This window comes from Cervus elaphus, chromosome 20, assembly GCF_910594005.1.
Source record: "Cervus elaphus chromosome 20, mCerEla1.1, whole genome shotgun sequence".
Taxonomy (NCBI): domain Eukaryota; kingdom Metazoa; phylum Chordata; class Mammalia; order Artiodactyla; family Cervidae; genus Cervus; species Cervus elaphus.
The window spans coordinates 29,686,512-29,712,408 of record NC_057834.1 but is presented as its reverse complement, the minus strand read 5'-3'; the positions used below and the strand labels follow the sequence as shown (position 1 = coordinate 29,712,408).

General features: G+C 40.3%; 1 non-coding gene across 1 annotated transcript; it reads right to left on the bottom strand.

Moving 5' to 3' along the window:
- Positions 1-24,849: 24,849 nt before the first annotated feature.
- Positions 24,850-24,956, bottom strand: LOC122678418. The gene has a single exon (XR_006336093.1). It is a non-coding gene; the product is annotated as a U6 spliceosomal RNA (small nuclear RNA).
- Positions 24,957-25,897: the final 941 nt, after the last annotated feature.

Genomic DNA, 25,897 nt, shown 5'->3' with positions numbered 1-25,897 from the left:
ACACTTTTACCAAGTGTGAATAACAATTTTCATCAAGAAAAATGACTCATATTTTAAGTGCTTATAAGAATTAACTGAAGGAATTTCAAGAGTGAGATCACTCAGCTAAGAAGCTGAAAATTCTGGACCTGAATACAGGTTTATCTTCCTATGCTATAAAAATGTCTGAGCACTCATGTACCTAGCAAATACAGTGCATAACCTTTTGGGGTGATATTCTGTGCAGTGACTTGATGGATTCTTTTTGCTATTGGTAACTGGATTCGGAGAGGCATCCAGCTGGGGAAAAGAAGAGTTAGCTAATTTGTAGTAAAATACAATTGAATTGTCTATAAACACCTTGGCCATCTCCCCCAGACTGCCCTTCTTCCATATCCCCAGATCATATTGCCCTGCAGTGACAGTGTTTTCCTTTGATATCTCTGGTAATAATTTAACCCGTTTTCACCCTAGGCTGAGTGTGAATACATGGGAGTAGAGTTATTTACAGTAAGCTCTGCTCAGTGGCTCTCCCATCCTGTGAGATTCCTGGGCTTGAACCAGGGAAGACCCGGTGAACCCCTACAGACATTGAAGGATCTGTTTTGACTCGGGTGCTGCTAACTCACTTCAGTTGTGTCTGGCTCTTTGTGACCCTACAGACTGTAGCCTGCTGGCTTCTCTGTGCATGGGATTTTCCAGGCAAGAATTCTGGAGTAGGTTGCCATGCCCTCCTCCAGGGGATCTTCCTGACCCAGGGATTGAAGCCTCATCTCTTATTTCTCCTGCATTGGTAGGCAGGTTCTTTACCACTAGCATTACCAGGGAAGCAAGCCCCACATATCTTTTTATTTGGCTCTCACTAGGAGGCTTCCCTGGTGGCTCAAATGGTAAAGAATCTACCTGCAATGCAGGAGACTCAGGCTTGATCCCTGGGTCAGGAAGATCCCCTGGGGAAGGGAATGGCAACCCAACTCCAGTATTCTTGCCTGGGAAATCCCATAGACAGAGGAACCTGGCAGGCTACAGTCCATGGGGTCACAAAGAGTCAGACAGGACTGAGTGACTAACACTTAGGCATCCCTCTTTGGCCCCAATTTTGTTCCTTCCGAGTCTTGCTCTTTAAGCTGGTGATTAACAGAAACTGAGGTAAGACTTGATAAGACTTAGCTTCCCCAGAGGTTTGGCATAGAGGGATATGAGAACAAAAGGCCTTGAGATCCCAAGGATAAAACTCCAGTGATGAACTAAAAAAGCATTAAGATAGATATTTGGGGCAAGGATTTCACCCAGCACTTCTTTAAGTTATATCATAAAGATATCTGTTTATTGATAAAATAGTCCTTCTCATGACTGGAAATAATCTTTCACATAGTCATTTTCAAGCCCAGAGGAAGAAAAGTGTTGAATTAGGAGTCAAGATAGCTAGGTCTAGTTCAGATTCTACTTCTAACTAGCCATATGCTTTAAATACTGTGAATTAATTTCTGTAAACCTTAGTTTTCTACTTTGTCAAAAGAGTGAATTTCACTACATGCCTTTAAATTGACCACATTCTTAAATCCTGATTATCAGAGACAACTGATGAAGACTGTGGAATATGGCTCTTTCTTAATTCATAACTGATGCTTTGAAATTGTGTCTGTTCCACCATGCCTCAGTTTTCCCATCTGCAAAGTTTGTGTCAGGCTCCTTTGCCCCTGTCTTTATCCCTGGACTATTACAAGGGGGCCTGTAAGATGAAGGCCTACATATCATTGTGAGCTAGCTAACAACTCTGTTAACAAGCAATCATTCAAGTCTGGCAGACTTCCTTGTCCTAGATGCCTACATAAAAGGGTGAAGAGTCCCCGCTTGAATAACTATCTGGCAGAACCCTATTCCCTAAACACAAAGGAACATTTAATAGTTATCTAAATGTTCTATTTGACAAAGACCAATCCACTTCCAGATGATTTTGACTACATAGGACTCCTCCCTATTGCATTAACAAGAGCATGTTCTGCCCAGAAACCCTTTAATATCTACCTGAATTCATCAGATTTCAAATCCAAGCTTGGACCAGAGCTCTGGCAGAGCTAATGGGAGAGACATGTTTTTGCATAAACAGGAGCTTATATTTGGAAGGAATACATTAACCTTTCCCAATGCAAATGATAAATACTTTCAACAATCTTGTGATAGTCTGAGCCCTTAAAGGGACAAGGGACAATAATTGCCCCCAAAGCATAATCTGTGCACTGCAAGATGACCATAAGCCTGAAAAGTCCCATAATGGGCATGTCACTGGGGCCATTTGTCTCCCTCCTTTTTGTTCATGAAGAGTCCACAAGCCTCTAACAAAACTTTCAGGAGACTTTTACATTCAAAGATAGGGATTTGTAAGCCCTAGTGTTAGAAGAATAAGAGCATGCTTACTAAGGAATAGAGAGACCCATCTCTTTCACAGAGTTGGTAATAAAATTGTTTCCAGGTGAACAAGTGTGTTTGGATGTAATCTTTAAGAAAATTAGCTCTTGATATATTTGGTTAAATTATCTTTAAGATCCAAATAATCTGATATAAGCATAATTCTACAATTCTGATGAAGTCAATCACTTCCTGTCAGAGACAGGCATAAGGTTTACACTCATTTCCCGATCCTTGAAGGTACACTCTATTGGCTTCTGCTGAACTCTCCCATCACAATGTTCTAATAGTAATGAAGAGTGGAGGGTTAATATGGCATTTGACTGCCAGGATTCTCTTCATTTTGGAGAAGAGAGGAATGTATAAGGGTGTTGTGCTTGTTTGGTTAGGACGGGGGAACAGGGTTCCTAACCTCTCTCTTCTGGGTAAAAAGTTCAGAACAGAAACGGATGACATCATACCTTGGATACTACTGAGCAGATTGGAAATGTGTAGGCTCATATAAATTTTTATGATCATATATGTCCATAGATTAGACCAGGGTCTCAAAATGTAGTCCCCAGACCACAGCAGCAGCATATGCACTTCCTATGAACTTACTAAAAATGCAAATCCACGGTCTCCACTTGCTGAATCAGACACTTTTGTAGTTTGTTGAACTACAATCTGTTATTTAATATCCCCTCCCCGCCAAGTAATCCTCATGATTTCTAAAGCTTGAGAGCTACTGACTTAGACCATATCAATTCCAAGTCCCTGAGAGAAGACTCTTTATATAGCAGAATTGAGATCCTAAAGAGAGGGCCGCATTTTAAATTACAAAGTTCAATGGGATGCATTAGTAACCATTGCTCAAATTCAAAAGTATGCTGATACCGAATCCAATGAATCTGGGAAGACATGAGATATCCAGTTTCTTTTCTTATCTTCTAGCAGATAAATTCTTTTGGTTTTGATTGAGGGTCCAAGGGGGTTAATTCAGAAACCCAATCAGTGGTTAAGGGAATTGGGAGGAGGGGAATCCACTGAAGAAAAAGACTGAAAGACCTCGACACTGTGTTTGGGCCTAAATTACAGGATTGGTTAGGTTTCCAGCCCTATAAGAATTAAAGTGGGAGATAGTGCATAGAAGTTCACTCAGGTAGACGTAGCCATGTAGTGAAAGTTAGAGACACGGTTATAAACTGATGTGCAGGAATCTAGAGACTAACCCCAGGATACCAAGGGAGGGCCTTTTAGGTGAAGCTTAGGGGATGTGTGGCAAATTTTCTGGGCCAAACGATCAGGATAGAGGACTGGGAATCTTGGCACTGATTGTTCATTAAGGGCATCTCATAGTCTCACCCATGATTCTTTCATTCCATTTATTACTTACCTCCTCTAAGACTCTAATGCTGGCACCCTTGTCCTACAGTTAATTAAGAAGCTATTTCATTAAATCAAACAAATATTCATTGAGTATCTACCTTGGGCCACACACTACAGTAGACCTCAAGGATACTGAATTAGTCAGGATTCTCCAGAGAAACAAAATCAACAGGATATGAGGATAAAGAGTTAAATAGATATATATTAAAGAATCGTGGAGACTTGGTAGGCCCAAAATAAAAGAAATGGTTATTAAAATGAACAGGCAAATCTCTGATGTAGATGTGAGGTAGCTGGATGAGTATAATTTTAAGAAGTTCCTTGGGTGATTCTGTTGCTCATTTAGAATGGGAACCACTATTCGAGTTCACCCCACTGGTGTGAAAATTGGGGCACAAAGAGGTGAAGTGACATCTCAAGACCTCATAGCCAAGATGGAGTAGAGAGGGGATGGGAAGTCAGCTCTGTCCGCACGCTGCCCCATCTCTGTTTTTTTTAGGAAGACTGAACTATATTCCACTTGTAAACCTTCTAAGTTACCTCTCTGTGCTCCAAACACCTGAATTCTTCCTTTTCTAGCTTTTCACATTGTCTCTCTTGTCTTTTCTGCTCCTCATCACAGAGGCTTATGCCCCACAGCTTGAGAGAGTGGAAATCAGGAAAGTTGGATTTCAACACTTGCTAGTTCTCTGCTGCTGCTGCTGCTAAGTCGCTTCAGTCGTGTCCGACTCCGTGCGATCCCATAGACGGCAGCCCACCAGGCTCCCCCGTCCCTGGGATTCTCCAGGCAAGAACACTGGAGTGGGTTGCCATTTCCTTCTCCAGTGCAGGAAAGTGAAAAGTGAAAGTGATGTCGTTCAGTCGTGTCTGACTCTTCGCGACCCCATGCACCGCAGCCCACCAGGCTCCTCTGTCCATGGGATTTTCCAGGCAAGAGTACTGGAGTGGGGTGCCATTGCCTTCTCCGGCTAGTTCTCTAACTAACTCTAAATTCTTGAGAAAGATTATGCAAGCTTCAGTTTCCTTATTATAATGCAAAATAGCATTATGATAACATCTGCTCCACTGAACCTGTAGAATCAAATTAGATAAGTATAAAATAAAAAATGAAAGCTTTCTACACTGAAAAGAATTACACAAGTGTTCAATAAGAAAGATGCTAGTGGTGGTTGGTGCTACATTTATTTATTTATTTATTTTCATTTATTTTTATTAGTTGGAGGCTAATTACTTTACAATATTGTAGTGGTTTTTGCCATACATTGACATGAATCAGCCATGGATTTACATGCGTTCCCCATCCTGATCCCCCCTCCCACCTCCCTCCCCATCCCATCCCTCTGGGTCTTCCCAGTTGGTGCTACATTTATGTTCTGCTTGCATCAAGATCTAGAAAGATGGTTCTAGATTCCTTCATAGGAAATCAACCTACATTGTTCACACAGTATCTATCTTTTAAAATGACTTTCTTAAGATCTAGGGATTCTGGAATAAGAGATATAACTCTCGTCTGGTAGAATTTCAACACTAGTTAGTGAGATACACTATGAACACACACAGTATATTTTCCAAAGGCTCACATCAAGACATAAATATTGAGCAGATGGTATGTGGAATTAGATGTGACTCACTCTGGGAAGGATATATAGGATTTCCTGTGATGTAGCCTTCTATGAATCATGAATCCCTTTGAGAATCTGATGTAAGTATGGGATCTTACCTCAGAGAAGTGTACATATGCATCAAGACTCAACATTTGTGTAAAACTATAATTTCTGGATATCTATAGGCTCTCTTGAAATTCACCTATAAAATCTTCTAGTTTTGAAGAAAGTAAGAGAGAATCATTGGCAAAAAGAAGGAAACTGGATATTCCCAGAAGGCTTTATGAGAAACCTGTGGTTGGTAGAGTCTGAACTTCTCTGTGATTCACTTAAATCAACAGAATATGGTGGAAGTAATGCTATGCCAGTTCAGGACCTGAGCCTTAAAAGATGTGGTGTCTTTAATTTCATGGTTTGGAGAGCTGTGGGTCACCAGGTAAAAAGCCTACTTTTCCAGCAAGAAGAATTGGAGAGGCCAGAGAGAGAGAGAGAGAAAGAGAGAGAGAAGTGGCTAGTTCTACCAACATCCCAGAAAAGTCCAGCTTTCTGTCCATACTTGCCAAGGCATATAAAATGCCCAATCTTGAATGTTCCTACCAGTCAAAATACTAGATGTCTACAGACTATATGGAAGTGAGAGTTGGACCATAAAGAAGGCTGAGTGCCAAAGAACTGATGCTTTCGAATTGTGGTTTGGAGAAGACTCTTGAGAGTCCCTTAGTCAGCATGGAAATCAAACCAGTCAATACTAAAGGAAATCAACTCTGAATATTCATTGGAAGGACTGATGCTGAAGCTGTACTATTTTGACCACCTGATACAAAGAGCTGACTCATTGGAAAAGATCCTGATGTTGGGAAAGATTGAAGGAAGGAGGAGAAGGGGATGACAGGATGAGATGGTTGGATGGCATCACCGACTCAATGGACATGAGTTTGAGCAAATTCTGGGAGATAGTCAAGGATAGGGAAGCCTGGTGTGCTGTAGTTCATGGGGTCACAAAGAATTGAACATGACTTAACAACTAAACAAGACCCTTCAGACTTGATGTGAAGCGCAAATGCCCAGTTACAAACCCAATGAATCCATAAAATCATGAGATGATAACACCATTCTTGTGTTAAGTCACTAAGTTTTGGGATGATTTGTTATGGATTAATAGGTATCAGAAGCAAGTGACTAGAAGAAAAGTAGGGAACTGGGGATTAATAAATTGTTTGCAGGGAATTGTATGATGAATAACCAGCCTAGAACAGTCAAGGCAGAAACCTGTGAGAACTGGGGCAATAAAAATAAGGAAGCCAAGCTTATGCCAGGCTTTGAGAATTACAGGAAATTATTTTCTCAGGCATCTGTTATATGTAGAAACAGGATACATGTCACTTTCTAATAGGCTTATCTTTGGGTGAGGTGAGTAGGGGTGGTTGGGGAGGGGTGGGAACAATGACAGTGTGTACCCACCAATGCCCAATTGATTCATACAGGAAACATGGAAAACCAGCCCAGACTGGCTCCAGCCTAGTGAGAGCATTTCTTTGTGAGCTCTGAGAAGGCAGAAAGCATTTGACATCTCTTTATGTGCTTGTCATTTTCACTTGTTTATTTGTATTATTACCTGGAAAAAGCTTTGCTTCCAGCTTTCAGAAAATGAGAGACGTGTTCCTGTTTGGAGTAATTCACAATGATTTATCAATTGTCCCCTGATACAGGCTTTGAGAGAGGAGAGAAGAAGGGCAAAGACTAGAGGACAGCCTCTCCTTTCAGTGTTAAATTAATTAAAAAAAATTTTTTTTTAACGTGGACCATTTTTAAAGTCTCTATTGAATTTGTTCCAATATCGTTTCTGCTTTATGTTTTGGTTTTTTGGCCATGAGTCATGTGGGATCTTAGCTTCCCAACTGTGTATTGAACCCACACCTCCTACATTGGAAGGTGAAGTCTTAACCATTGGACTGCTAGGGAAGTCCCTCAAATAGGACTTTTACTAGTTATTTTCACAGATCAATGGCTGTTGTTATTCAGTTACTAAGTCATGTCTGACTCTTTGCGACACCAGGACTTGCAGCACACCAGGCTCCCCTGTCCTTCATCATCTCCCAAAGTTTGCTCAAATTTATGTCCATTGGGTCTGTGATGCTATCTAAATCATCTCAGCCCCTGCTGCCCGCTTCTCCTTTTGCCCTCAATCTTTCCCAGCATCAGGATCTTTTGCAATGAGTCAGCTCTTCACAGCAGGTGCCTAAAGTATTGGAGCTTCTGCTTTTGCATCAGTTCTTCCAATGCATATTCAGGGTTTATTTCCTTTAGGATTGACTGGTTTGATGAAGTACTCCTAAAATTGGTGTTCAGACTGGCCAATTTGGGCACATCAGGGCCAACAACATGTACAAATTTAAGATTGGAAGGGACAGTACCTGGGATGGTATAAAACTAAGGACAAGACCAGAAATTCGTAGATGCCACTTCTAACATCCTGCCCTGTCCACAGCCTCTGAGACGCTACATGGAGAAGTGGCAAAATCTCACTCTTAGAGACATTGGAATTTTGTTCTGGTTCTGTTGCTCGTCCTCAGCAAGGCCTTGAGCAAATTGCTTCTCTTCTAAGGACTTTAGTCACTTTATCTGTAAAATTAAAAAGTTGGAGCAGACCAGTGCTTCTCAGATTTCAATATGCAAATGAATCACCTAGGAATCTTGTTAAAATGTATACTTTGATTCAGAAAGTCTGGGACAGTCTGAGATTCTACAGTTCTAACCTCCTCCTAGGTTATACTAATGCTGCTGGTTCATGGGTCTTTTTTTTTTTTTTCCGGTATTCTTCTTTTAAAAAATTTATTTATTTTCTTAATTGAAGGATAGTTGCTTTACAGAACATGGGCCATTTTTTGAAGAGCAAAGGACCAGTTGATCCCCAAAGGCTATCTTTCAGCCTTGTGCTTCTGATTCTGTTGGTTCTTTGAGCCCTGTATCCATGGGCACCACTTCCTCCACTATATCCTCTGAACGATAAGCATTTCACTGAGTAAAGATGCCTGTAGTTGGAGTTTCCAGTGTCTGTCAGTTGCCAATCAAGCACACAGAACCAAGCTAGACACTCTGATCATGTGCAAACATGTGACTCCTAGCTTGACCAAGACTGTGAGAATCATTGTCTGGAGAGAGGTGTGATGTTTGGATCCTCCAGGCTGCCCAATCATAAAGGACTGCAAAAAGAATTCAAATCCAGAAACATCTGTGGAAAATTTTTCCTTTTACACATCCTGCTCAGTAGGGCAACCCCCAACACTGCAAGCTTTCCTCTCAGCAATTTGCATGAGAATGGCTTTTGACACCCATTTGCTAACCCCAGCTTAATGCAAACATATGGAAAGATATTGAAGTAGAGAGCTGCCCTTTCAGATGACAGCAATTATTATTGCATTTCCAGGAACGTCTTTCTCTGTTCCCATAGCAACTCAGATCAAATTAGCTTTACCAACACTGAACAGGTTTGGTTTGGAGAGGGAGTGGTGAGACCATCCTCAAGAAGAAATAACTAGCTGGCTGCACAATCTGTTATTTCACCCCTACTCACTTTGCAGGAAATTTATTAGCATTTGTGGAGATCAAAAATGCTGTTTTCTAGTTCAGGCCATATATATTCTGGTTTTGTAAAAATACATATCTTGTTATCCATAGTCAATTAAACATGGGTGTGATTGGGTTCACCTTCCTTAATTCCCCTGTTGGCTAGGGACTATGAAAGAAAGGAATTTCTCCTCACACTAAACAGAGAATGAGTGGTGAGTGTGCAATACGTACCTACAGCCATCCACACCCAGGTGGTCCATACATGCCTACAGTCACACACCTGGAGGAGGGGTAAAGTGGAGATGGATAGAGACAGACCAATCTCTTCTAGAGAGTGTTGTTGCTATTTCACCAGAACAGTAGGAAGCTACTAAATTGCCTCAGTGTAGAGAGAATACAAATATCTCTGTCTTATTCTGTCACTAATAGAACTCTCATAGTTTTTACTTCATTTCTTTGGAGCTTGAACTCTCCAAGTCTCTTAGACTTTCTGGCCTATGAGACTCCCTATTCCTGTTGTAAATGTGCCTGAGAAGAAAGATGCTGCCTTAGAGATGGCTCACAAATAGAAGTCTGAAGATGGTTCTAACTTTAGTTTCTAACTGAGAAGCTGTCATGGAATCACTCTTTTTTCTAGGCCTCCTGCAAAATAGAAAGATAAGATTTTGCTGGAGTGCCTCCTTATAGGTAGTAATATCCTTTGGCTATAAAAGAGCAAATCTTAGCAATTGAGATGATGAGGTCAGAATAGTCCTTCTTATGAATGAAGAAATGAAGGAAAGATTCCACACCATCCCCCGTCTCTAGCTTTGCTCTGCTCCTCTTTCTCTAACTAAATTTTCTCCCTCTATTCTAATTATACAGCAAAAACTCCAAGGTCTACCCACAGAAACAGATTTCACTGAGAAGGAAATATGTGTGGGGGAGGGGTAACTAAGAGCACATGGACCCCAGCTGGAAATGCCCTGCTGCATTTAGACAATTGGAAAATCAATTACTCAAATGCTAATGTGGCTTGGGATCTTGAATGGTATGAATGTGGGGTATAGACCTCATCATTTGGGCTTCCTCGGCCATTCATCAAAACTGTAGGTTTCCTGTCTGTTTTATCCCTGGCTTGGCATGGATCTAGGAGGAACTGTTTAACTTTTCCCCTCAAATCTTAAATGGGTTTGTGCTTCCTCTGGAAACTCAGTTTTCCTGTTAGCCTATATTTGGGGTCTGTGATTTGAAACTGACATATGAATTGACATCGTCCCAGTGTTACTCACCCAAGCTTAGGTCCATTAACCCAGCGTCCAGCAAAGTCAATCTGCTGACACTGGGTTGTGGTGAAGGAAAGTAGAGTTTTTACTGCAAGGTGCTCAATGTGGGACCAAGCAAGGAGAAGAGGCAGCTCATACTCAGAAGGCGCAGACTCCTTCATGGCTTTCAGGAAAGGACTTTTAAGGCAACATTGGAGGGAGGGTTGTGCCTGATCAGCCCATGGACATTCTCCTCATTTCTTGGTGGTGGGGTAACTGGGTGGCATTTCAGGAGTTAACACCGTCAACCTTCTGATTCCAGCCATTGTGGGTTCTGTGTGCTGATGGTCATCAAGCAGGTAACTTTTTCTTCCTCACAGTGGTTCAGGATAGTATCCGTAGCCCTTGAGGAAGAATGAAAAGTCCTTGTTTTATGGCTAAACTATTACTATTTTGCTTTGTTTGACCGTTTTTGTTTGTTTCTGCATTTAGTCACCTCTCTGACTAAATTTGCTGTTTGGATCTGGAAGAAGGTCTAGGAGACTAAAGCTTTTCTACAAACAGGTGGTGAGGAAAGCCCAAAAGAATCCTGTTTAATTTCACTAACAAGGAACTCAGGGCACACGGAGACCAAAACGACCTGTCTCATAACAAAATAGACCAGTGCAATGACAGGCTTCAGCCGAATCTCTTGTATGCATGGTTCTTTGTGTTTTTGTGTATACCTAGGCTTGGATAGGGACAACTTCTGACCCTGCCTGCAGTGTTGCTCATAGGTATTGGGAAGGCTGTGAAGACAGCCCCCCAGAACCAGATTTCCTTTATTTGATCCTCATGGCTGCCTTTCAAGGCTGTATGCTTTTCTTCAGCCTCAAGGAAGTTCAGGGTACTCAAAAAACTAGGTCACAAATTGCTTCCATCTCTTCAGAAGAAAGGATTGAAATTACATTGTTGCTCTCCCTGCTCCAGAGATAACAGTGAGTACAGTGCTGCTTCAGAAGAGAAATTACGAATGTGTGAAAATCTACTGTGATTCAATACCAGTGCACATTAGTCAAAAACCCTTTAGTGGAGCTGAGGCTTATAGTCCACCTAAAGCCCCAAACTTCCAGAGCTGGAAACTGAACGGATAATGAAATTTAATCACAGTCATCTTGCGAGTCAGAGGCAAATAAGCTGGCAGCCACAGGAGTGAGCATAGTACTTTTGGTCACTCTTAGGCAAGGAGAAGAGACCTTTTCAATAGCTGTGGGATGGAGAATGGCTTCTCCAGCTTCTCCTACAACAAATTCTCACAAGTACCAGCCCCACCCAATGACAGTGATCTCTCTCCTGATACTGCAAATGAAGTATCTGCTAACCCTTGATATTTTTGACATGTCTTAAGAATATACCACTGGCCCACTTTAGAGCCCTAGTTTGAGAAAAATTGCCTGTATGAGAGAAGTTAAGTGACTTTTGTGTGTGAAGAAGGAAAGGAATGGTGATGTCTTAACCACCTTCTTTCCTCTACTCCTGCATGACAGAGCTGTACCTGCCTGCTGGGCAGAGAGCCCAAGATCCTCCAAATAGTTCACCCCTGGGCCTCAGCCACAGTTCCTCGTTACAGCCATCTTTGTGATTCACTTCAGTTCACTTCAGTTGCTCAGTCATGTCCGACTCTTTGTGACCCCATGAATCGCAGCACGCCAGGCCTCCCTGTCCATCACCAACTCCCGGAGTTTACTCAGACTCATGTCCATTGAGTCGGTGACGCCATCCAGCCATCTCATCCTCTGTCATCCCCTTCTCCTCCTGCCCCCAATTCCTCCCAGCATCAGGGTCTTTTCCAATGAGTCAGCTCTTTGCATCAGGTGGCCAGAGTGTTGGAGTTTCAGCTTCAGCATCAGTCCTTCCAATGAACACCCAAGACTGATCTCCTTCAGGATGGACTGGTTGGATCTCCTTGCAGTCCAAGGGACTCTCCAGAGTCTTCTCCAACTCCACAGTTCAAAAGCATTAATTTTTCGGTGCTCAGCTTTCCTCACAGTCCAACTCTTACATCAATACATGACCACTGGAAAAACCATAGCCTTGACCAGACGGACCTTTGTTGGCAAAGTAATGTCTCTGCTTTTTAATATGCTATCTAGGTTGATCATAACTTTCCTTCCAAGGAGTAAGCGTCTTTTAATTTCATGGCTGCAATCACCATCTGCAGTGATTTTGGAGCCCCCCAAAATAAAATTTGACACTATTTCCACTGTTTCCCCATCTATTTGCCATGAAGTGATGGGACCAGATACCATGATCTTAGTTTTCTGAATGTTGAGCTTTAAGCCAACTTTTTCACTCTCCTCTTTCACTTTCATCAAGAGGCTTTTTAGTTCCTCTTCACTTTCTGCCATAAGGGTGGTGTCATCTGCATATCTGAGGTTATTGATATTTCTCCCGGCAATCTTGATTCTAGCTTGTGCTTCTTCCAGCCCAGCGTTTCTCATGATGTACTCTGCATATAAGTTAAATAAGCAGGGTGACAATATACAGCCTGGATGTACTCCTTTTCCTATTTGGAACCAGTCTGAGATTAGCGCTGGACAACTACAATTATCATTCCTAAACTCCTAAAGGAAACCTGGAAAGTCAAGCAGGCTGGAGGAGCCATGTCTTGTGGAAGGATGTGTGTCCATGTCTGAGCACACTGAGCTATGATATCTGAAGAGCCAGCTTGCTGTCTGCAAACAGGAGCAGGGTGTAGCAGACTTGGCAGATGACACAGCCATGGCATTGGGCTTTGGAGAATCAGGTAGGGAAGACAAAGTGCCTTAAGAATGTAGAAGGGAGAAAAATGAGCAGGAATTCCAAGCTGCTTGGAAACTACATGGTCTTTAAACAGCTTCACTCCAGTACTCCAAAGATGAGAGGGGAGATGGATTGACCATTTTCCTCTACTCTTATGGGAGACATTTATGGGAAGCATAGTTCCTGATTTAACACCAACCAGGTGCATGAAGAAGGTTTTAGTTGGTCTTTTTCCAAGATAGAGCATCCCCTCTAAGGGATGAACTTGTAATGACATCTTTTTTTAGCATCAGCAGGGTAGTCCAGTCTGAAGTAGAGGTAACGGAGTGAGACAAAGGGATGCAAAGTCTGGCTTTGGAAACAACTACTTAAATGGGATAGAACAGGTCCCTTCTCCACATTCCTCAAAGCCATCTTGCTGTGGAATGCTCTAAGTCAGTATGAATTAAAGTTCTAATGCAAATCTCACAGGATACTGAATCTAAAAGATCTCCTGGCTGGTATAAGTGCAGCTGCTATTTACTCAGTAAATGTTGATGAGTCATATACTTTTCTGGAACCATTTATAAAGTGTAAAGGTGAAAAATTAGAACAGAGCTAAGACCTTTATCACTTATAATATCCTTTGTACCTTTTGCACCCCCCTACAAACTCCCACCACCCCCAAAATTCAACTAGGCAGAAGGAATTGGCCCATACTTAATATTTCTTCCTCCTTTGCTTTTTTATCCTGCTCTGCCATGCCCAGTCACTCAGTTGTGTCCATCACTTTGTGACCCCATGGACTGTAGCCCACCAGGCTCCTCTGGCCTTGAATTTTATAGGCAGGAATACTGGAGTGGGTCGCCATTTCCTACTCCAGAGGATCTCCCCAATCCAGCGATCAAGCCAGAGTCTCCAGCATTGGCAGGCACATTCTTAACCACTGAGCCAGCAGGGAAGCCCATTTTTACCTTAAAGAATCAAATTATAGAACTTGATGGTTAAAATGGGACCCAAGAGGAAAAATGGCCATGATAGTGGAGAAGATAATTTTCTATGTAAAGAAAAATTCTTTCCAAATAAAAAAGGTAAGGGAAGGGTTATCACTGCCAGTTTTCAAATAGGAAGTTGGAGGATGTTAGAGGAAAGTATGGGCCCTTTGCACCCTTAGGATCACTTACAACAGTTTCCTCTGATAACCCCAATCTTTGATTGAGCTTTTTGCCTAAATAGTATTTCTTTTTCTCTGGGCTATATTTGCTTGCTCTCTATCTAGAGTCTGCTCTTCAACTTTCCCTCTACAGATCTTTCCTTCAGACTAAAGTATGCATTAAAAGATCACTCCATGCAGCAGGCTTTGGAATTTAATTGTGTTTCAATTAAATTGTAGGACTAGATCTGCAAAGTGGGCATGGGTACCTTCACATGAATCCTCCTCATTCTAGCTAAATCCTTCCCATTTCAGCCATTTTCTCCTCCACTCTTATTTTGCCATGAGCCATGCAACCAAACATGAGTCCAATGTGGGGGCTATTTTTCATCAAGGATTCTATTAAAGAGATGGAAAGACCACATTGTCTTTTTGAGCAGTTCTCTTAAGCTGAGGGAAAACTCTTGGACCTCTGGTAAACATTTTTTCCTTGGCACTTTTCATACCAAAAGGGAAATGGATGACTTGGAGGCTCTCCATTTTCCAAAGACTGGAAATGTTCTTTTTAGTATCATTAAATGTGCATCTGAAGAACCCGAGGAATGCATGCCTTCGAAGAAATGGCCCTTGACCCAAATCCAGTCTTGCAAAGTTGTGCCCTCTGCCCACCTTTATTCCCTTTGTATGTCATCTCTCAGTGGACTTTTTGGAGCCAAGGCGAGGGCACTCTTTTTGAGCACTTGCCAAGCCTCCCTTCAAGAAAACTGCATCAATGCAAAGTCTGTCAGTAAAGCAAGAAAGGTGACTTCTGGAGAGAATCCAATACAGTTCATAGGCTGGCTTAGGATGGAGCCTCACTGAATTCCATAGAGCAAGGAACACCTTGCTTTTACCAGTGCCCCCAGAGGCATTATACTTTTTTCTGAATTAATCTCATGGTCTCACACTTTATAGTCATAAACTTTACAGCCATGAGTATTCAAGCAGTTGGTCACCATTCTGCCTAAACCTCATAACCATGCCTTCCACTATCCTTGCCCATTAATAGTCAGTCATAACTCTCTTGATCTCATCTCATCATCTTATTTTATGAGAGCAGAGTGGAATACATATCGAACTCAGATGTTCATTCATGTTAATACTTATTGGCCATGTTTGTCCCAAATTTATAAGACATCATTCTAGTTCTGCCCCCACTAGAAAATGCTCACACTCAGTTGGAGAAGGCTGACATTTAAATGACATGACAAAATAATGTGGTGAGTGCAAATGGAGGTAGGTACTATTATGTGGTATCCAGGAACAAATCAGTCAGCTGCATGTGTACAAAAGTGGAGAGAGAGCAGAGTTGGGGGAGGCAGAGAGTATATGCTGGTTAGAGAAAACCATTGGGAAAGTCAGAGTAAGAGATGAATTTTGAAGGTTAAAAAAGAACTTGTCAGGAAGGAAAGAGCATTCCAGTGAGAGGAAACAGCATGTGCAAAGAAGTTGAAATAGCATTGCAGATGTTCAGGAAACCACGAAAAGCACAGCGTAGCTAGAGGGTAGGGTTTGGCGTAGGATTGGATAGGGTAGTAGGAGGCCATCTGCCCAGAAATGCAAAGGTAGGCAGGAACCATACTGGGAAGGAATGTGTTGCTGTGGTAAGAAGATTTAAATATATCCAGAATCTTATGGGTCTGATAAGCAGGAGAAAGAGAGAGATTCTGAAAGAAGAATGAGCTGAAACATTTAAGCGCTGTAACAAGTTTCCTCTGAATCAGTGGTTTTCAAGGACTAGTCCCCTAGACCAGCGAAATTAATATCATTTGAAAACTTTATTTTTGTTGGAGTATAATTGCTTTACTGTGTTATGTTAGTTTCTGCTGTACAACGGAGTGAAATAGCTACATGTATACATATATCTCTCCCTCCTGGGCCTCCTTCCCATCCCATCCCCAAGCCCACTCCTCTAGGTCATCACAGACCACGGAACTGAGCTCCCTGCCCTATGCAGCAGCTTCCCACTATTTTACACATGGCAGTGTGTATGTGTTAGTCCTACTCTCCCAATTCAGCCCACCCCCCATTCCCACCATGTCCACACGTCTATTCTTCACATACGTGTCTCTACTGCTGCCCTACAGATAGGTTTTTCTGTACCATTTTTTAAGATGCCACATATATATTTTAATATACAATATTAATTTTTCTCTTTCTAGCTTATTTCACTCTGTATGACAGACTCTAGGTCCATTCATGGCTCTACAAATGGCTCAATTTTGTTTCTCTTTATGGTTGAATAATATTCCATTGTATATATGTATCACATCTTTGTACCACACATATGTACCACACATTCATCTGTTGATGAACATTTAGGTTGCTTCCATGTCCTGACTATTATAAATATTCTGGCAATGAACATTACGGTATATGTGTCTTTTTTAATTATGGCTTTTATTTATTCACTTTTTTTACTTTTAAAATTTATTTTTAATTGGAGGATAATTGCTTTACAATGTTCTGTTCATTTCTGCTACAGCAACAGGAACCAGCTCCCACCCATCCACCCCCATCCTACCCCTCTAGGTTGTCACAGAGCACCGAGTTGAATTATGGTTTTTAGAAAGGCAAATTTTCATGCCCCACAACAAACTTGCTGAATCAGAAACTCTGGGGTTGGCATATTCTCCAGGTGATTACAATATGCAGTCAAGTTTGAGAACCACTGGTCCAAATCAGTCATTTATTCTTTTTTTTTTTTTTTCAGTCATTTATTCTTAAAGTTTGGATGCAACAGGCAGATAAATGAGGCAACTAGAGAGATCAAGCAGAACACAAACCTTATTCTATTTGCCCAGTTAAGGACTGAGTTATAGAATTTCTTCCATAAGTGATTTAAGAATCAGGCAAAAGGATTTCATGAAGAAGGAGTAATATGAATGATGTGTACAATTTAGACAGGAAAAGAAGGGGAATATTTAATAGATAAATCGACAAGTCAGTAGGGAAATAAATGTTCAAAAAACAAAAATATCAACACTTAAAAAAAAAAAAAGCTCTATGGAGCCCCTGTCATAAGCAATGTTCTCTCCCAGGTGCAAGAGAAGAAGAGAATAAAACCTACCTTGAAGGAAATAAGCCAGTGAATGGTTACTCATACTCTTGTGATTCTCTCTTGCTAAGACTTATCCAGGTACAGTGGAAAATTTCTGGTTATTGCCCTCATCCTTCTTTAGAATAAAATAGCACAGATTTAGGCCATGGAATCTCTGGGTGCTTGTTCTTTCACCAGGAAATGGAGAGTGTGTGGGGGGAACTGGTGAAGGAGGTGTGGGCCATTCTCCATGTGAGAGTCCTTGCACGTGTGGATTGCTGGTTGGCAGCAGCTGCTGCAAAGAAAATCATTATTTTACAGAAATGGAAACCTATTTCCTCCAGGGTTTAATCAAGACAAAAGCAGCCTAAATCCCATTCAGACACATTTGATCAAGCCTGCCCTCTGTGTTCTCTGATCACGGGGAAGGCAGATTACCTCAGTCGCCTGCCATCACTTCTTGCTGGATCCATGCCATTTCTTCTTCTCTGCTTATACTGAGCTATGGGGAAAGATTTTCTCAAGAAATCAGGAGTTGCCAGTTACTTGGTGATCTTGGTGAGATGAGAGCTGGAGTTCAAACTGGTGAAGGAAAAAATATTGCATGGGTGAAATCCTGTGGCCACAGGAGGTAGTTATGAAAGCAACTATACAGGAAGCTGTTCCCATAATCCAACAGATGATTCATGTTCTCCTGTGTTTTTGTTTTTTTGCAAGGCATTCTGTAAGATAATTGACCTCTATAAATCCTTCTCTTTTTTCTTGGGCAAATATAATTCAAGTTCGTATAGCACTTACTAAGGCATTGTGGAGGTGCTGTGAGGAATATAAAGTTCAAATAAAAGAGAAAGAAACTTGCCTCTATAAAGATTACCATGGAATACAATGAAGGTACTTATAAATGTGCTAAACATAAACTGAAGCCAGATGCAATAAATACTTAAGCAGAAGTTTAAAAGCAATGCTATTGGGGCAAAAAGCATTTAATAGCATTACATGCTATTACAAGGCATGTAATACTGGGAAAATTTAAGGAAGACTTCCTGGAAGAGGTGGCATTTGAGCTGGTTTTTAAAAGGAGAGATGGGGAAATAAAAATGGAGCATAAGAAGAAGAAGGAAAGAATGAATTCAAGTGGAAGGGAATGAAAAAGTTACAAAGTTGTAAAATCTATAGAAATCTACAGAAAGTAAGTAGACAGATAGGATGACACAGTGGGTGGAAGCATGGAATGGCAGATAGACTCAGATTCAGGTCAATGTTGAAAGCTCTGGGTTTGTACTAAACAGAGCAAGAGTTTGTACTACACTTACAATTTGCTCAAGAGAATATAAATCCATTTTATATGTATTTTTGCAGTGATGTCAATAGATTGGACTCTAGAACAGTACTGCTTGGTTCTGCAGAATTCCTTGTAGTCTTATGTACCCCATTCCAGCCTCCAGTGTATCATTTATCTCAGTAATAACAGCTAGCTGTTCTCCCCTTCAAAAAGCTAAGGGGGAGGAAAGCTTAGCCATGGGGGCTTCTGTTTATCATTTTCATTTTCTACTTGCTATAGGAAGAATACTCCTTTTGGCTCACTAATTCACTTCAGAGAAATAGATTGGTCCCCAGCTGTTGCAAAACAAGGGCGTGATTCCTAGAAATGTAACCATTAAAACAAGATTTTATTATATGGAGTTTGAGCAGCATCCGGCCTTCCTCCCGGTTTCTGTGAGCTGAGCCTCCGAGCTCCGGGATTCACAGTCTCCATGTGATGCTCCCCGCACGTGTGCCCAGTCTGGTTGCTAAGCCACAGGGAGAGCACAGCCTAATGCTGTTCTCAAAAGATCAATTATTGTTTATCCAGCCTTGTATCTCTGCCCTTCTAAAATATAATACAAACAAATCCTGGTCTACTGGGATCTGTAGGAGGGCCAGTTGGCCCTGACTGCCAAACTCTAGGACAGCTGAGAGTTAACTTTAGATGGCAGACCAAGGGGCTGCTTGAACTTCCTAGAAAATTTACACTGTGTCTGGACCTAAGTCTAAAAAGATTTGAGGGGAAACTGATGAAACAGGGTGGATATAATAAAATATAAACGGAAGTGGAAATCCTTAGAGATGTTAAAGTCAAGAAATACATTACATTTTTCTGCTTTTAAAAATGTATCGCTCCTTGGTGGTGGTGGTTATGGTGACTGTACTGTATGCTTGCATGTGGCAAATGTCAAAGAGTGGCTATATGGAAACCAGGCTTGGAAATGCCAAGAGTTAATGTAAAAAATTTCAGGAATTTCTTGAGAAACAGTATAAATCTGGAGAATCTGGATCAATAAGTTGAGGTTCTGGGAAGCTCTTAAAACAGTATTTCTCAAACTCGGCTGAACACTAGATGTCTGGGAAGTTTTCATGAAGCTTTATGTCCAACTGCACCCTAAAGGGGCAAGTGTAAATTGGTACAACTTCTTTTGAAAAACTTTTGGCAGTATCTATTGGAGAGGTGGGTTCAATTGCTGGGTCAGAAAGATGCCCTGGGGAAGGAAATGGCAACCTACTCCAGTATTCTTGCCTGGAAAATCCCATGGACAGAGGAGCCTGGTGGGCTGCATTCCATAGAGTCTCAAAGAGTTGGACACAACTGAGCATGCATGCACACATTGGAGCTATACATACACCTTCTTTATGAATCAGCAGTTCCATTCCTAGGTATGTACTCAATAGATATGCATACCTCTACTTACCAAGATGTATAGGAATGTTGATAGCAGCATTATTGTAATAGGTCAAAACTGAAATCTAATCAGATACCATTGCCATAATACTAAACAGCAATGAGAATGATTTAAAATGATATACATGGATATGGGTGACTCCTGCAAATATAATGCAGAGCAGAAGATGCCAGACACACATAAAACTACATATTATGTGATTCCTACTTATACAAAATTTGAAACCTATGCTATCAGAACTGTATAGGAAAAGAATAGTGCTTTTCCTAGGAAGGTGTAGTAGCTTGAAGGAGGAACTTAAGGAGCTTCTTTTGTTGTTCAGTCACTAAGTCGAGTCTGACTCTTTGCAACCTCATGAGCTGCAGCATGCCAGGGTTCCCTGAAAGGAAAGGAAAAGAGCTTCTAAGATGCTCATAACACACAGTTTTTTGATTTGGGAACAGATTACACAGATGTGTTCACTTAGTGGAAATTCATTGAACTGCACACTTATGATTTGTTTATTCTCAGTGTATGGTATACTGGAATTTAAAGTTAAAAATAATCCTCAACTGCATGATATTGGTAAAAGAACAGACAAAAGTCCCAATGGGACAGAATAGAGAGCCCAGATAGAGATCCACACGGGTATATAATTGATTAATTTCCAAAGAGTGAGCAAAAACAATTCATGGAGAAAGGATAATCTTTTTAACAAATGTTGCTGGAACAAATGAAAATCTACAGATAAAAATAAATGAATGGGGAATACGTGTAAATCTATTGCTGATTCATGTCAATGTATGACAAAACCCACTGAAAAAATAAATTAATTAAAAAAAATAAAAATAAAATAACCAGTCTAAAAAAAAAATAAATAAAATAAATGAATGAATTTACACAAACCTCATGTCATTCACAAAAATTAACTCTAATTCATAGTGTTTCATGTTCATATAAAGTGCAAAACTCTAAAATTTTTAGCAGATAGCATAGGAAAAATAAATCTAAGTCTCTTTGGGTTTGGTTATGAAATTTTAGATTCAACACCAAAAACATGATCCTTGAAAGAAAAACAGGTTAAGTGGGGCTTTATTTAAATTAAAGTATTTTGTTTTGTGAAAAACACTGTTAAGAAAATGAGAACAAAAGCAATACACTGAGATAAAATATTTGCAAAACAGATATCTGATAAAGGACTTGCATCTAAAATCATAATGGACTCTTAAAACTCAACAATAAGAAAACCAAAACCCTATGGACAAAAGATCTGAACAGATATCTCACCTAAGAACATATGCAGATAACAAGCAATCATATGAAAAGATGTTCAACACAAGTTTTCATCTGTTGTTGTTCAGTCACTCAGTCATGTCTGACTCTTTGAGACCCAATGAACACCAGGCCTCCCTGTCCTTCACTGTATTCTGGGGCCTGCTCAAACTCATGCCCATTGAGTCTGTGATGCCATCCAACCATCTCATCCTCTGTCGTCCCCTTCTCCTCCCGTCTTCAATCTTTCCCAATGTTAGGGTCTTTTCTCATGAGTCAGCTCTTCACATCAGGTAGCCAAAGTATTGGAGCTTCAGCATCAGTCCTTCCTATGAATATTCAGAGTTGATTTCCTTTAGGATGGACTGGTTGGATCTCCTTGCTGACCAAGGGACTCTCAAGAGTCTTCTCCAGCACCATAGTTCAAAAGCATCAGTTCTTCAGCACTTACCCTTCTTTATGGTCCAACTCTCACATCCATATATGACTACTGGAAAAACTATAGCTTTGACTATACTGGCCTTTGTTGGCAAAGTGATGTCTCTGTTTTTGAATATGCTGCCTAGGTTTGTCACAGCTTTTCTCCCAAGAAGCAAACATCTTTTAATTTCATGAGTGAAGTTACCATCTGCAGTGACTTTTGGAGCCCAAGAAAATAAAGTTTGTCACTGTTTCCACTTTTTTCCCCATCTATTTGCCATGAAATGATAGGATTGGATGCCATGATCTTACTTTTTGAATGTTGAGTTTTAAGCCAGCTTTTTCACTCTCCTCTTTCACCTTCATCAAAAGGTCTTTAGGCTCTTCACTTTCTACCATTAGAGGGTGTCATCTGCATATCTGAGGTTATTGATATTTCCCCCAGCAATCTTGATTCCAGCTGTGATTCATCCAGTCCAGCATTTCACATGTTGTACTCTGCATAGAAGTTAAATAAGCAAGGTAACAATATATAGCCTTGACGTACTCCTTGTCCAGTTTTGAGCCAGTCATTTATCCCTTGTCTGGTTCTAACCTTTGCTTCTTGACTAGCATACCGATTTCTCAGGAGGCAGGTAAGGTGGTCTGGTATTCCTCTCTCTTTAAGAATTTTCCATAATTTGTGGTGATCCAAACAGTCAAAGACTTTAGCATAGTCAATGAAGACGTAGATGTTTTCCTTGAATTCTCTTGCTTTTTCTATGATCCAGTGAATGTTGGTAATTTGATCTCTGGTTCCTCTGCCTTTTCTAAATCCAGCTTGTATTTCATGTTCTCAGATCATGTACTGCTGAAGCCTAGCTTGAAGGATTTTGATCATTACCTTGCTAGCATGTGAAATGAGTGCAATTTTGCAGTAGTTCACACATTCTTTGGCATTGCCCTTCATTGGGATTGGAATGAAAAGTGACCTTTTCCAATCGTGTAGCCACTGCTGAGTTTTCCAAATTTGCTGGCATATTAAATGCAGCATTTAACTGCATCATCTTTTAGGATTTTAAATAGCTCAGCCAGAATTCCATCACCTCCACTAGCTTTGTTCATAGAAATGGTTCCTAAGGCCCACTTAACTGCACACTCCAAGATATCTGGCTCCAAGTGGGTGACCACACCATTGTGGTGACCTTTTTTGTATAGCTCTTCTGTGCATTCTTGCCACATATTCCTAATCTCTTCTACTTTTGTTAGGTTCTTACCATTTCTGTCTTTTATTTTGCCCATCTTTGCATGAAATATTCTGTTGGTATCTCTAATTTTCTTGAAGATATCTCTAGTCTTTCCCATTCTATTACTTTCCTATATTTCTTTGCATCATTCACTTAAGAAGACTTTCTTATCAAACATAGATATATATGTTGGGGATAAAATTAGTAGAACTTGGTATTCCTAAATGAACATGTCATTTACTGAGAGGGAAAGCATTAGAAGATAATCAAGCTTGGGGGATATAAGTAAACACAACTTTCATATAATTACTAATATTTCCTTGAGGAATTTTAATTAAGGATGCCTTTAAAAAAATTTTTTTTTCATTTATTTTTATTAGTTGGAGGCCAACCATTTTACAACATTGCAGTGGGTTTTGTCGTATATTGACACGAATCAGCCATGGAGTTACATGTATTCCCCATCACTATCCCCCCTCCCAGCTCCCTCTCCACCCTATTCCTCTGGGTCTTCCCAGTGCACCAGGGCCGGGCACTTGTCTCATGCATCCCACCTGGGCTGGTGATCTGCTTCACTATAGATAATGTTCATGCTGTTCTCTCGAAACATCCCACCCTCACCTTCTCCCACAGAGTCCAAAAGTCTGTTCTGTACATCTGTATCTCTTTTTCTACTTTGCACATAGGGTTATCATTACCATCTTTCTAAATTCCGTATATATGTGTTAGTATACTGTAATGTTCTTTATCTTTCTGGCTTACTTCACTCTGTATAATGGGCTCCAGTTTCATCCATCTCATTAGAACTGATTCAAATGAATTCTTTTTAACGGCTGAGTAATATTCCATGGTGTATATGTACCACAGCTTCCTTATCCATTCATCTGCTGATGGGCATCTAGGTTGCTTCCATGTCTTGGCTATTATAAACAGTGCTGCGATGAACATTGGAGTGAACGTGTCTCTTTCAGATCTGGTTTCCTCAGTGTGTATGCCCAGAAGTGGGATTGCTGGGTCATATGGCAGTTCTATTTCCAGTTTTTTAAGAAATCTCCACACTGTTCTCCATAGCGGCTGTACTAGTTTGCATTCCCACCAACAGTGTAAGAGGGTTCCCTTTTCTCCACACCCTCTCCAGCATTTATTGCTTGTAGACTTTTGGATAGCAGCCATCCTGACTGGGGTGTAATGGCACCTCATTGTGGTTTTGATTTGCATTTCTCTAACAATGAGTGATGTTGAGCATCTTTTCATGTGTTTGTTAGCCATCTGTATGTCTTCTTTGGAGAAATGTCTGTTTAGTTCTTTGGCCCATTTTTTTTGATTGGGTCATTTATTTTTCTGGAATTGAGCTTCAGGAGTTGCTTGTATATTTTTGAGATTAATCCTTTGTCTGTCGCTTCATTTGCTATTATTTTCTTCCATTCTAAGGGCTGTCTTTTCACCTTGCTTATATAGTTTCCTTTGTTGTGCAAAAGCTTTTAAGTTTAATTAGGTCCCATTTATTTATTTTGCTTTTATTTCCAATATTCTGGGAGGTGGGTCATAGAGAATCCTGCTGTGATTCATGTCGGAGAGTGTTTTGCCTATATTCTTCTCTAGGAGTTTTATAGTTTCTGGTCTTACATTTAGATCTTTAATCCATTTTGAGTTTATTTTTGTGTATGGTGTTAGAAAGTGTTCTAGTTTCGTTCTTTTACAAGTGGTTGACCAGTTTTCCCAGCACCACTTGTTAAAGAGGTTGTCTTTTTTCCATCATATATCCTTGCCTCCTTTGCCAAAGATAAGGTGTCCATAGGTTCGTGGATTTATCTCTGGGCTTTCTATTCTGTTCCATTGATCTATATTTCTGTCTTTGTGCCAGTACCTACCATACTGTCTTGATGACTGTGGCTTTGTAGTAGAGTCTGAAGTCAGGCAGGTTGATTCCTCCAGTTCCATTCTTCTTTCTCAAGATTACTTTGGCTATTCGAGGTTTTTTGAATTTCCATACAAATTGTGAAATTATTTGTTCTAGTTCTGTGAAAAATATTGTTGGTAGCTTGATAGGGATTGCATTTAATCTATAGAAAAATATGGAACACTTCACGAATTTGCGTGTCATCCTTGCGCAGGGGCCATGCTAATCTTCTCTGTATCGTTCCAATTTTAGTATATGTGCTGCCAAAGCGAGCACAAGGATGCCTTTTATTTACAACTATTAAACAAACAGGAGTGGGTACTAGCATACCACCAGCTTAAATAAAAGCTTGAGCTTATTTTTCTCATTACTTTGTGAAAGTCATTCTAGAAAATTACTTTTTAATATGTATTTTGAAATCAGTTAATATAAATAGCTTAGACTAGTTTAATCAATTGTTGAGTTTGTATCATGAGCTAGAGTCTTGTGTTATATAACAGATTCAACCAAATGATCCTATTCAAAGGGTTCTATAAAAGATGATAACATGACTGGAAAATACCGTCGTGAGGTTCCAGGGCAATAAACCTCACATATGATCATTAACGCCAGATCTTTACAATGAATTATTCTCAGCTGTTTCTATGACAGCCATTGAAACATTTATAAGAAAATACTTTAAGGTAGTTATGTGTCATAAATCATATCTATTACTTAAAAGGCTGGTAGAAAAATAGAAACGTGAAAAGCGCTAAAAGAGAAGAAATGAAGTTTCACAAATCACATGCACTGTCCACGTGCTTTCCTTGAAAAACTACGTGACTTCTCTTTTTTCCTTGTTTAGGGACTTTAAGAGATGTTGTCTATTCAATAGAAATGGAATCATTCTTCCTAGTTTAAATCCTGCTAATAATACATGCTTTCCACTGACATATTTTCATAAATATTCAACTTTAAGATCTTCAAGTAAATTATGCATCTCCATTTTTAGAAAGTGAACACCCAAGAGAAGTTTCCATGCATAAAAATTAAAGAAGGGATAGATAAGTGGGTAGATTTCAGTGCAGTGTGGGTGGGGAAACTGCCTGGCAATTGATTAGCAGGCAACTAGCTCTTAATATTCTATTTTAAAGAGGTTGGAAGTCATAATTGAAAACAATAAATAAATTCATATTTAGTTAAGGAGCATATTTATATATGCAACTTTCAGAATGTCT